This window comes from Diabrotica virgifera, chromosome 8 (assembly GCF_917563875.1).
Source record: "Diabrotica virgifera virgifera chromosome 8, PGI_DIABVI_V3a".
In the NCBI taxonomy this organism is placed as follows: domain Eukaryota; kingdom Metazoa; phylum Arthropoda; class Insecta; order Coleoptera; family Chrysomelidae; genus Diabrotica; species Diabrotica virgifera.
Genome location: NC_065450.1, coordinates 29,893,799 through 29,906,333, shown reverse-complemented (window position 1 = coordinate 29,906,333; position 12,535 = coordinate 29,893,799). Strand labels below are relative to the sequence as shown.

The following is a 12,535-nucleotide window of genomic DNA, read 5'->3' as shown; positions in this document are numbered from 1 at the left end:
TAGTAGTGCAAGTGAGTTGGAAACACATTTGATAGTGCACATTGATAGTGCAAACAAAAACGTTGTAAAGTAGGTACGATGTTAATTGGATCAGACGAGTTTTTGGGGTCCGGTCAGTAATTCTACGGCTAGCATAGCACAGAATAAAACATTTGTAATTGATCACTCCTGGTATATTGTCCACATGGACGCTGCCCCAGCAGCAATTCGTCGACGCGACAACTTGGCTACCGCGTGGCAACGTTTTGTTACAACGTTGTTATTGCCTAGAAGACGACCCTAATCTGCACTAATTTGGTGGACGATTTTTAAGTTGTGTCTTGACGTCGCCTGGGCAGCCTATGTTTAAGCAACAACGTTTCACAAACGTTGCATAAGAAAAGTGAAGCGACTATAAAAAGTGCCTGCGTGCAATGGCTGCTCAAAGAGTCGGACTGGTTGTGTTTTTTTACCTATATTTTTAACACCTGTATGGTGACTGCGAAAACCAAAAAGTAAACTATTTTGACATCATTAGATATTTAAATTTATATAAATAAATAAAGGACTTAAACAAAATTACCTTATGTGAAATTTATAAACGCATCTCAGATTACCGTCAAATATGGATATTTCACCTTTTAAAAAACGCATGCGCTCCTTTTTGACAAATAATTATGAAAATTTAAAAAAATAAAATTTTAATATACAAGCCAAAATTTATGTTAAATATGTTCTGTATAAATTTAATGTATTGATAGTACCTTCAAAGGTATCAGAAAATGCCCGATTTTGTGCTTTTATTTTCTTTACATCCCAAAAAATCTCAAGTAAAAACCAAAATGGCGCATTTAACAATATTACCAATATTACTAAAAAAATACGTTTTTACCAAAAAAAAAATACCTTTTCCACCTGTTGCCAATCTGGTGGTACGGAGGCGATATTTATTGTCGTTTTCTGTGCTACTTCGATTGATAACTTACTTTGTTTTTCGGTAGATGGCCCTAGTTCATCCGTGACATTTCTTTCTTTGCAATTCGGGAAGGCCCAAGCTATGGTGCCTGGGTAAATCGGAGAGAAGAGGATATGGAACTACTGATGAGGGGGAGAAGACCTCCGAAACCGGTATAGACTCTTCCTGCACTCTCAGATTTAACCAAAGTATTATGCAGCTGCTGCATTTTCGTACTGCAAAGAAATTGAGAATGTTTATACATTTCTAAATATTAATGATAATGATAAAAGGTGGTAGAGTATTTGTAGGCCCTATTCCCCTTCATATTTAAAAAAAAATCGAAAATTTCCAGCCAAATAAAATATAAAATAATAAGAAAAAAGTGAGGTTATAAAGTAAATTCTTTCTTTTTCTTCTGAAGTTGCCTCAAACGCGTAACACGTCTAGAACTATACCTAGGGTCGTGACAGATAACTACCGAGCTCTCCGGAAAACGCATGGGCGTAATTTAGTTTAGCATAATAACGTTTTTCAATTGTTGCGATTGTTGAAATTTTCAATCGTTGCGATTGTTGAAAAAACTGAACTGTGATATGCAGTTGTCACAATGGTAATAACTTGTCCATATAACTAAAGGTATTACGATTAACTATTTAGATGGGAAATAAGCCACAATTAAATTGAAAAAATAATTTTCTTATTAATTATTTATATGGGAAATAAGCCACAATTAAAATGAAAAAATAATTTTATTAACATTTCGACGCCCAAATCGGGTGCCGTTGTCAAAATACAAAATATTACTAAAATAAACAAATATGTTGTTGCTAAGTAAAAAATTCTTCTAATAATTTATTTAATCTGACTCATTTATATTGGCAATTCAGACATATACTATATGTTATACATTTATATTATAAGTAGAAGACATTAAAATGATATTGCCAATATTTATGAGTTGCGTTCCTGGGACGACTTTACTGAAAGATAGTTCATTCGATTACATGAAATCAACCCCAACTCAACAATATCCGTCCCAAAAAAAATCATAGCATGTGATATGTCTTTAAAAAGACAGCCAAATGCAACGATGACAGTAAAATTCTCGCGTTAGAGATTCCATAGTAAATCACGAGGGAAAACCAGGAAAAAACCTCGTGATACTGTTCCGACATCGTAAGTATTTGGTCTTACATTTAATTTACTCTCAAAAAACTAATACCAAATTCTGACTTTAATATGTTTAAATTATAAATAATATTAATAATACATAGATATACAATAAGTAATACTAAAATATAAACTATGTACTAACTCTACTATGTTGACATATTTGAGATCTATCAAATTCTCTATTTTTAATATATGTAAGACTAATGTTCACTTATTCTAACATTTAATGGTCTTGATGTTTCACCTAAATAAAATTGTTCGCATTCATAAGGTATTTTATAAATGCAATTCTTTGTTCTTTCTTGTTCATTGTTAGGTTTAGTTTTAGATAGATCTCAATGTGTTTGTTGTTTTGAATGTTGTTGAAATGTTGAATTTATTTCCTATTGTTTTAAGTTTCTCGGATAGTCCTTTTATATATGGTATTGATATTTTCCTCGTATTATTTCTTGTGAATGTTGTATGATCCCGTTCTAAGTTGTTCTGTTCCGTCCGATCCAATCTTGATAATTCCTTATTTATAAACGATAAAGGATAATCATTTTTTAATAAAACATATGTTAAGAATTATTGTTTTTTTTTTCTAAAAATGAATTTTCGTTAGAACAAGTAATTTTGGCTCTATCATATAAGGATTTAATGATTCCCTTTTTAAAGGGAGTTTTATATTTCCCATATAAATCCTTATATGATACAGCCAAAATTACTTGTTCTAACGAAAATTCATTTTTAGAAGAAAACAATTGTTAACATCTGTTTTATTAAAAAATGATTAACGGGATCCTACAACATTCACAAGAAATAATCATAGAGTTAAATATTAGCATAGAGAGAGTGTCATTCAGAGCGAAGTGACGACACCATCTTTTTTATTTGGATTAGTGCTGTTTCACTCTTACGCATAGTAAAGCTGCTACAGTTGTCCTCCTCTTCCGTGCCTATATTCACACTGAATGTGATTATAGATTCTCGATACAATGTGTTAGAAGGAGATGCAGAAAACCAGTCACAGAGATCTTGTCGTCAGGAAGCGCGGAAGGTAGGCTCCCTCTATGTTAATATATACCTCTATGGAAATAATACGAGGAAAATATCGATACCATATATAAAAGGACTATCCGAGAAACTTAAAACAATAGGAAATAAATTCAACATTTCAACAACATTCAAAACAACAAACACATTGAGATCTATTCTATCTAAAACTAAACTTAACAATGAACAAGAAAGAACAAAGAATTGCATTTATAAAATACCTTGTGAATGCGAACAATTTTATTTAGGTGAAACATCAAGACCATTAAACGTTAGAATAAGTGAACATCAGTCTTATATTAAAAATAGAGAATTGGATAGATCTCAAATATGTCAACATGCATGGGATAATGAACATAGAGTTCAGTGGAGAGATTTAAGTACATATAGTCCTGAAAGAATCAGATAGTAAAAAGAGAAAAATCAAAGAAGCGGCTCTAATTCCTCGGTAGAATGCAGTAGGATGTGGTTACCCATATATGTGGTTACATATTTTATATTTTAGTATTACTTATTGTATATCAATCTATGTTTTATTAATACTATTTATAATTTAAACATATTAAAGTCAGAATTTGCTATTAGTTTTTTGAGAGTAAATTAAATGTAAGACCAAATTCTTACGATGTCGGGATAGTATCACGAGGTTTTTTCCTGGTTTTCCCTCGTGATTTACTATGGAATCTTTAACGCGAGAATTTTACTGTCATCGTTGCATTTGGTTGTCTTTTTAAAGACAGATCACATGCTATGATTTTTTTTTGTGACGGATATTCTTGAGTTGGTGTTGATTTCATGTAATCGAATGAACTATCTTTCAGTAAAGTCGTCCCAGGAACGCAACTCATAAATATTGGCAATATCATTTTAAAGTCCTCTACTTTAAAATGTATAATATATGTCTGAATTGCCAATATAAATGAGTCATTAAATAAATTATTAGAAGAATTTTTTACTTAGCAACAACATTTTTGTTTAATTTAGTAGTATTTTGTATTTTGACAACGACACCCGATTTGGGCGTCGAAACGTTAATAAAATTATTTTTTCAATTTAATTGTGGCTTATTTCCCATTTAAATAGTTAATCATAAAAATGCCACAAGTAAATAGCTGTAGAACAACATTAAAGGTATTACTTAACGTTGTAACATCGTAATGTCACCGGTAACAGGGGTCGTTGGCCGAAACAACTGAAAATTCTCTCGGGCAACATTATATACAGTGCATTTTTTTGTACTGACAATCAATGCGTCGAAAAATTGCTACTTGGGTGGTGTGGTTTATTACTATCTAACGTATCTTATTAGGCAATACTGAAGTGTAATTGGTCAAACTATTCGGAAGTGCTTATGCTCAAACATTTAAACAAATTATTTTATTTTATATTAAAATTGTAGTCTAATTTCTTTAGTTCTCAATTAATAAGCACATTAAATTGCATTTGTGTTATGTACTTTTAATCACCAATTTTAAAAACTATAATGTATGCTTATACAGGATGTCCCATATATGCGAGATTGGGTGACACAAGATGGCTTAGTCCGCTCAATGGATATCGTAAAATTAATGTAATTTTGTTATAGCAATCACGATGACCAATTAAATTTTTTGAACTATAATGTTCATGTTCAGTTAGTATGAGCTGATGAACAAATATCAGTAGTTTGCTATAATAAAGTCCGTTCGCTCATCTCACTTTGACAGATTCAGAGTAGGAAACATACAACACAAATATTCCTACCTCACACTATTAAGAGCTCAAATAAACTTACCCTTTTCCTTTCATTAGAAAAGAAGAATTATTGTAAATAATGGGATTTGACGCGTTATCTTCAGCTTTTTCTAATTATCAAATTTTGTGGAATTTATTTTCTCAAAATATTTTTGTTTTGTACAATAAATAATTTTCTCATTTGTTATCAATACATTAAATGTTTGTTCCAACGCAACGAAAACCGTCATGAAACGATCACCAAACTGCGCGCAGTTAGCAAAATAATACGTTCCATGGGTTATTTTGTTTCCTGCGCAGTTTCGTGATCGTTTCATGACGGTTTTTCGTTGTGTTGAAACAAATCTTAAATTATGGTATAAATAAATAATTCTTGATTGGCGTAAGATTTACGTTACCTATTTATATTTGTTTACTCTTAATATTGGCTATTAGTCGAGGAAATGAAGCATTTTGGCTCGCAATTTTTTCGTCCAGCATGGATTTACTTGAAATTTTCACAGAAGGTAGGGAATAGTCCAAAGATCATTTTCTATATCATGCCGCTGTACGCTAAAACCTTGGGGGTGGTTGGCAACCCATCTCGGGGGGCGGGAATTTTTTATTACATTTTAACCATGTAAATGGATGTAAAAAGTAATTCTAAGAAAAAAATGTTACATTTTCTTCGTAAAACTAATATTTTTCGAGTTATTCGAGCTTGAAAGTAACAGTTTTTCGATGAAAAAATCGACTTTTTTAGAGGGTTTTTTGAGAATACCTCGAAAAATATGCATCTAATCAAAAAAACTGTAGATATGAAAATTGTATCTTTTAGTAACACAAACCATATTCTTTTTCTGTAATATCTTTAAGACCAACACAAAACCGAGATACGGCATGTTAAAAGTTAGCTTTTTTCGTCAAATGCATAATTTGAAATATTCAAAGTAAAATAACGGAAAAACTTTGCATTTTTCGAAGAAAACTTAAATAATCTTTTTTCAAGTATACATATAGCTGGGCCTCTCAAAAAACAATAATAAAAAGTTTCTACCCTGAAAATTAAGCGACTTGATCAAAAAAAAGGTCGGTACCTGCTTTTCTCTATGAAAAAATCAGTGAAAACAACCCCCTAACTACCCTCCTAATTAAAATTTGGTCTTCACCTTTCTGTAATTCCTTTTATATTTATATTATCAATACACCCAAGAAGTTTGACCTATTTAAAAGGCGTAATTTTAGAAAAATTGGAGTTTAAAGAAAAATTAATTTTTTGGAATTTCCCATTTTTCACTTTTTACTTCAAAATATCTCATACTGGAGATACGAAAAAAATTATGGACTACTAAATTGTAGCTTTTTTAATAACTAAAATTCCCTTGTGCATAGATTTTCATTACAGTAATAGCGAGATATAGCTGTTTAAATCCTCTATTTACGAGCAAACACCCCCTTATTCGAGCCCTTTAAACCCACCCTAATTAGAAACTAAGGGATCTTACGGAATTTAGTTTATACAGTCTTATAAATCTTTAAAAATTGTACAAAGTCATTTTTAAAAAAACTTTTTGTCACCAAAAATGAAGGAGCTATGTTTATAAAACAAATTTTTTTTTTCGAAAATTCGGATAGTCCCCCTATGGATAATTTTCAATGTATGTATAATACCACAGAACCGGTTCGTATACTGGAAGATGGCTAAAAAACTATTTGTATTTGTACATATTTGTAAATTCGTATTTTTGTGCAAATAAATGTTTTTGTAGTTCTTTAATTCTACTTTTTTTCTGTATATTTATATCTATTAAAATATCTACTTATAAAAACTGTAATGTTATTAAGAGTGGTTTTTAAGGCTTGAAATAATATTACATTATATCCTAAAGTATAAAACAATCATTATTTTAACCAATCAAAACCAAATTTTACCCATATTAAAGTTTACAATGTTTTTTATATAATTTTTGACAATAAGGGGTAGTTTACACCCCTAAAAATAATCAACGCCCTTAAGCATGATATAGAATATGAAATACAGGGTGAGATGATCCTAATCCCAAATTTTTATGTAAATCGATGCAAGCCGAAATTATTCTTTTAGGATAAGTAAATTTTTTATATATAGCTCCTACAAGTGTAGTTTTAAAGGTTGAAATATTATGATAGTATATCTTAAACCATAAAACAATCATTATGTAACTAATAGGAACCAAATGTTGACAATATTAAAGTTTAAAATGTTATTTTATAATTTTTTACAACTTGGGGTAGTTTTCACCCTTAAAAAACCAAAAACGTACAACGGCTCAATATAGAAAATGATCTAGAGGGTGTAATGAGCCTAATCACAAATTTTTGTACAAATCGATGCTGGACGAAAAAATTGCGAGGTTTTTCCATTTTTTCAGCTTCATTTCCTCGACTATATGAGCACGTGTGTTTGGTCGTAAAGTAATTAGACAGTTGTTTCTGAGATTAGCTAACCGATTATACAATAAGTAGTCATTAGTATTTTATGAATGGATTTGGTGTCCGCATCCGCAGTCATAGAAACACAAACAAACAACAAACAAGTCATTAGTAACCTGCAAATTATTTTAAATTTAAAACTTTTATTGGACCAAGTTTCTAGTAACGCCTTCGGGGTTTCTATAATTTGCAAACCATGCGAATGCTGAGGTAAAGAAGGCAAGGGAAGATCTAAGAATTGCATCTCACTTCCTACTTGCTCAGGGTGGCAAAAATTCCAACGAAAACTTGGTCCCACATACTCTGTTAGGAGTAAACTAATAGAAGTAATAATGGTTTGTTGCAAAACGAAAACGAGACACGTCTTATATTTCAATTATTCATTCAGAGAGTGCCATAAACACCCTAACCAGGTTTTAAGCTCCTAAGATATCATCAGAGAGTATATACGACTTTCTCTGAATGAACTAAAATAAATCCGACTGCTATTCTTCAGGTTCCTTCCCCTATCGGAGGTTGATAGGGGAACATCAACCAGACATCGTTGTGTCAGAACATTGACTCCGAATAATGCTCCTCTAGTTCCTAGACCCTTTCTAAAACCCATCTGTGAATCACTTATTTCTTGTTCTAATTTCACGTGGATTCTGTTATGTATGATTTTAAGGAAGGTTTTCAATGTGTGGCTCATTAATGCAATTGTCCGATAGTCATTGCAATCTTTAGCATTTGTGATTTTTGGAATCGTTACAAAAGTTGAGAGAAGCCATTCTTTGGGTATGTCCCGTCTTGTATATGGAGTTAAAAAGGTCTACCAAGACATCAATATGATCTTCATGAATTATCTTCAATAGTTCAATTGGTATTTCATCGGGTTCTGGAGCTTTTCTACCGTATGTGTGTTTTATGGCATAAATAACTTCCTCTTTCATTATTTCTGGTCCCGTGGTTTCTCCGTCAACTTCTAATTGTTCTACTTTTCATAAAAATTTCATTGGTCATAAAATAGATGTTCAATGTATTCTTTCCATCTACGTAATTTGTCTTGCGTTTCAGTTATAGTGGTACCATCTGCATTTGTTAATATCCCGATTGGTTTGTTACTATTTCCTAAAATCATTTCTTTAACCTTCTTATGGGCGTTGAAAGTGTCATACCTTGCCTCACATTCCTCAATTTCTTGACATTTAATGGACATCCATGTTTCCTTAGCTTGTTTTATTTTCTGTTTTATTTGTTTATTAATTTCTTGATATTTAATTTTATCTTTGTTTTTATGTATTCTTCTTTCGTCCATCTTTTCGAGAATTTCTTGTGTCATCCATTCTTGTTTGGCAGCTTTTGTAAATGTTAATGTTTTCCGTCCCACAGTCTCTATTGTGTTCTTAATATTCTTCCATTTTGTTTCAATATCTGTAGTGTTCTTATTTTGTTGTCTTATTTCTTGGATACTCTGATTTATTTTATTTCGAGTTTCTTGGTATGTATTTGGTTCTCTTAGTTTATCAATGTATATTTGTGGTCTAGATCTTTTCATTAATGGTTTTCTCAATCTTACATTAATATTTTCTACTACTGGGTTGTGGTCCGAGTTTACATCTGCTCCAGGGTAAGTATTCACTACTGTAATAGAGTTGTTGTACATGTTCCTTATCAAGATGTAATCTATCTGATTTCTTATAATTCTATCTTTGTTGTCTCCAGGAGCTTTCCACGTGTAGAGCCGGCGATTTGGTAATTTAAACATTGTATTCATAACTACCAGTTCTTCTGTACACATCTGAATTAGTCTTTCACCACGCTCATTTCGCTCTCCTAATCCATACATTCCAACACAACTCTCCACACTTCCTCTGCCCACTTTGGCATTGAAGTCACCCATTAGTATCAGAACTTCACGTTTTTTTGTTGTTTTCATTATTGTTTCCAATTGCTCGTAGAAGTCTTCTATTTCTTGTTCCTCCTTGTCAGCTGTTGGTGCATATACTTGAATAACATTCATTTCCCCATATTGGTGTTAATTTGTAGAATTATAATGCGATTCGAAAGCGGGGTGAAACCAAGCACGGATTTATCTATTTCCTTGCTTACCATTATGGCCACACCATATCGGTTTGTTCTATCAGAATATCCACTATAATATATAGCTCCGTTTCTAGTCCGTTGTTTTCCAGACCCTGGCCATTGTACATCGCTTATTCCTAGAATTTCGATATTTAATCTTTCCATTTCTATCGCAGTATTATCCACTTTACCTGATTGTAGTAAGCTTTGTACGTTCCATGTTGCAATTCTCATATTTCCTCTTGTGGTTATTTTTAAAAGTGTTCCATTATTTACATCACAGGGATTTCGCTGGCTTACGACCTGGGAAGCCCTGTGGCTAACTTGTGATTTACTTCCCCTGCCGGATCTTGGTTTCCGCGGCCCATGATTAGTAAGGTTACTCATTGGGTTATTGCTAGCCATGATGATTGTACTAGGGATGCTCTTGTGAGCCTTTACTACAGTGGTTTCCAGTGGCCTTCTGTAGCCCTATGTCGATGACCATCTTCCTGGTTCATCCGCCTTTTAGACCGATTTATCGATCTCAGGACAAAGGAGTGCCCTTCCACTAACCAGCTCGTCCGCCCGAAGCCGTTGGCCAGTAAGTGGGGGATTGCTTATACCGGCAATCGCTCGGTGGGTAGAAATTGAAAAAAAAACCTACCATACCAAAATAATTACCAGCTTTTATCAAAATTTGCTTGCAAAATTGATTACCAAATTGAGGGAATGATTAGAACATCGAATATAAAAATGGTTTTGAAAATAACTGCTTAATTTGTCTTAAAGTCGGTTGTATTTTTCTGATATTTGACAAAAGACAAATAAAAAAACTGAGTTTGATTGGAAATCATAAATTAACCATTTTCTTTTTTTTTTTCTCAGTTAGCCCTATTTGATTTTTTTAACATTTAATTTTTTTTAAATAACTGCTTAAATAATTAAAAATTAATTAATGCATTTGTGTGGGATGCGGGCCCCATCAAGTGCCCGGGCCCTAGGCGGCCGCCTAGTCCGCCTAATGGTTAATCCGGCACTGTCTTAATAATAGTTTTAAAATAGACTAACAAAAAGTTAAACTTTATACATTATTACAAGTAAACGAATTACTATATTATCATTTTCGGTTTCAAACACACAAGAATCAAAGTAAAATTCACCATAAAATTAAATAGCATCAATAGCAAGAATCAGTTTGCATCAGTGATACATTTGCAAAATGGCACGAATTGTTCGTTTTATAATATCTAAGTATAAGTATAAACACATTCTTGTTTTTCCAAATCATTAAATTTGCATACATTTTTGTATTACGTACATATTGTTGTATTTACTCTTAAATAAAAATTGATATAGCTCCATTTGTTGTGGCTTTTTTCCAAACGTACGGCCTCTTAGAAAAAAATATTGTTCTTGACTCATGCGGAAAGTGTCTTTCCCGCACTGGACTTCTTGTCCGAACTCCACTATCGCGTCGTGCGGGTCAACGGCAGTGGCGTACGGGAAAGTATCACTTTCCGCACTGGTTAGGAAAATAACTACGATTCCCCAGTCCCAGAGATTATCAATTTTCCCCAGATTTGAAGAAAAATCCCGAGACAAGGCATATCCCTGGTTGAAGTGTTGACCGTGCTCCTAAGGGAGGGAACGTCGAGGCAGAAAGACAGACCAGCCAGGAAAAAAAGAGGAGACTACTGAGACCAGTCAGCTGATTGATTACCATTTGATTACTTTCACCCTTAGAATATAAAATAAACTATTTATTTTATATTCTAAGCTTTCACCAAATACTATTAGCCTAATAAAATAAAAAAAAGTCAAAATGTAAATTCGTACAGGTTAAAACAAATTTTATATCAAATTTTGGGTGGGTACAAAAGATATTTTCAAGAAAGTATCCAAATCATACAAGGGGATCATTGTTTAAAAAATTAAAAAGGGGTCATTTTTGCAAAAAATATACTTTTTTAACTGCTGAGGTAATTTACTTATTAATGAAGGTTTATGGGATTTTTTTCTGCAAAGTTGAAGGGTAAATCTTTCACATAAGACTTACTAAATTAAATTTGACCCCCTATTTATTTAAATAATTGTACATAAAACTTTAAAAACAAATTTGCAAAAAATTATTTTTAGCGTTTTAAATAAGCACTATAAAATATCTTGTTTTACAGACTAAGTTGCGCTATGTTATCAGTATAAAGCAAAAAAAAATTGGTCCAAAAATATTTAATATTTTTTGAGATATTGAATTTGTTTATTAAATGTTACTATATTTTAAATTGTAAAAACGCGGTTGTTCCCAAAGAAATATTCACCTGCTTAGGATGTCATTATCTTTATTTTTATGTATATTTTCGATAAATGTATTGATTAATTCAAATTTCAATTAAACTCCCCCCTAAAATGGCATTTGAAAATTATTCAAATTTGTTTATAATTTGTTTTTTTAATAACGTCGCGGGGATTAAGTATTTTGAAATGTCGCTTCGATTATTAAGTTCCTGGGAATTTTTTACTAATTAACAAAATTTTTTTGTCGTTTTTTCTTCTTCTTTTTTTTTCTTGGAATTACATTACTACGGGCCCTTTTAGGGTTAAATTTTATTAAGAATATCGAATCTCTGAGTTGTAGATTCTAGACCTAAAAATATTAAGATTTAACTAAAATCTCTTAAATAAAATGTGGCTACTTACTGACTTACAGGGTGTTTTATTTAAAAATTTAAAAATAATTGTTACCAAGTACTTTAAAACCATTTGACGTATCCTTATCATACTTTTCAGAAAGTGTGGCTATTATACACCCTACTAAATTGTGATTAATAAACGTTTCTAGCTAGTGCCAGAGGCGTACGACAGGGGATAGTGAATGATTGACCCTACCCAAATTCTACGCCACTGAGTAAATTACTATTTTAGCGAAATTTTTCGATTCTCCAATACTTTGTATGTAAATAACTTTATTGGTATTGATAAAGCCATCAGTTTGAGAGATAGTGGAAGTTTAAAATGAATGAATGGATGAATCAAAATAACTGCCGTTTCATTTTTAACGTCCAATATCTCGAAAACTAATGACTTAATCGTTACCAGTAAAGAGTATATTATTTACATAGAAAGTATTGGAGAATCGAAAAATTTCGCTAAAATATGTAG

At 31.9% G+C, this 12,535-nt stretch overlaps 1 protein-coding gene across 2 annotated transcripts in view; it reads left to right on the top strand.

The window, feature by feature from the left end:
- LOC126889850 (zinc finger protein 235-like) overlaps nucleotides 1–12,535 on the top strand; it is a 204,985-nt gene that overhangs the window by 174,149 nt on the left and 18,301 nt on the right. The gene's annotated exons all lie outside the window — the stretch shown is intronic.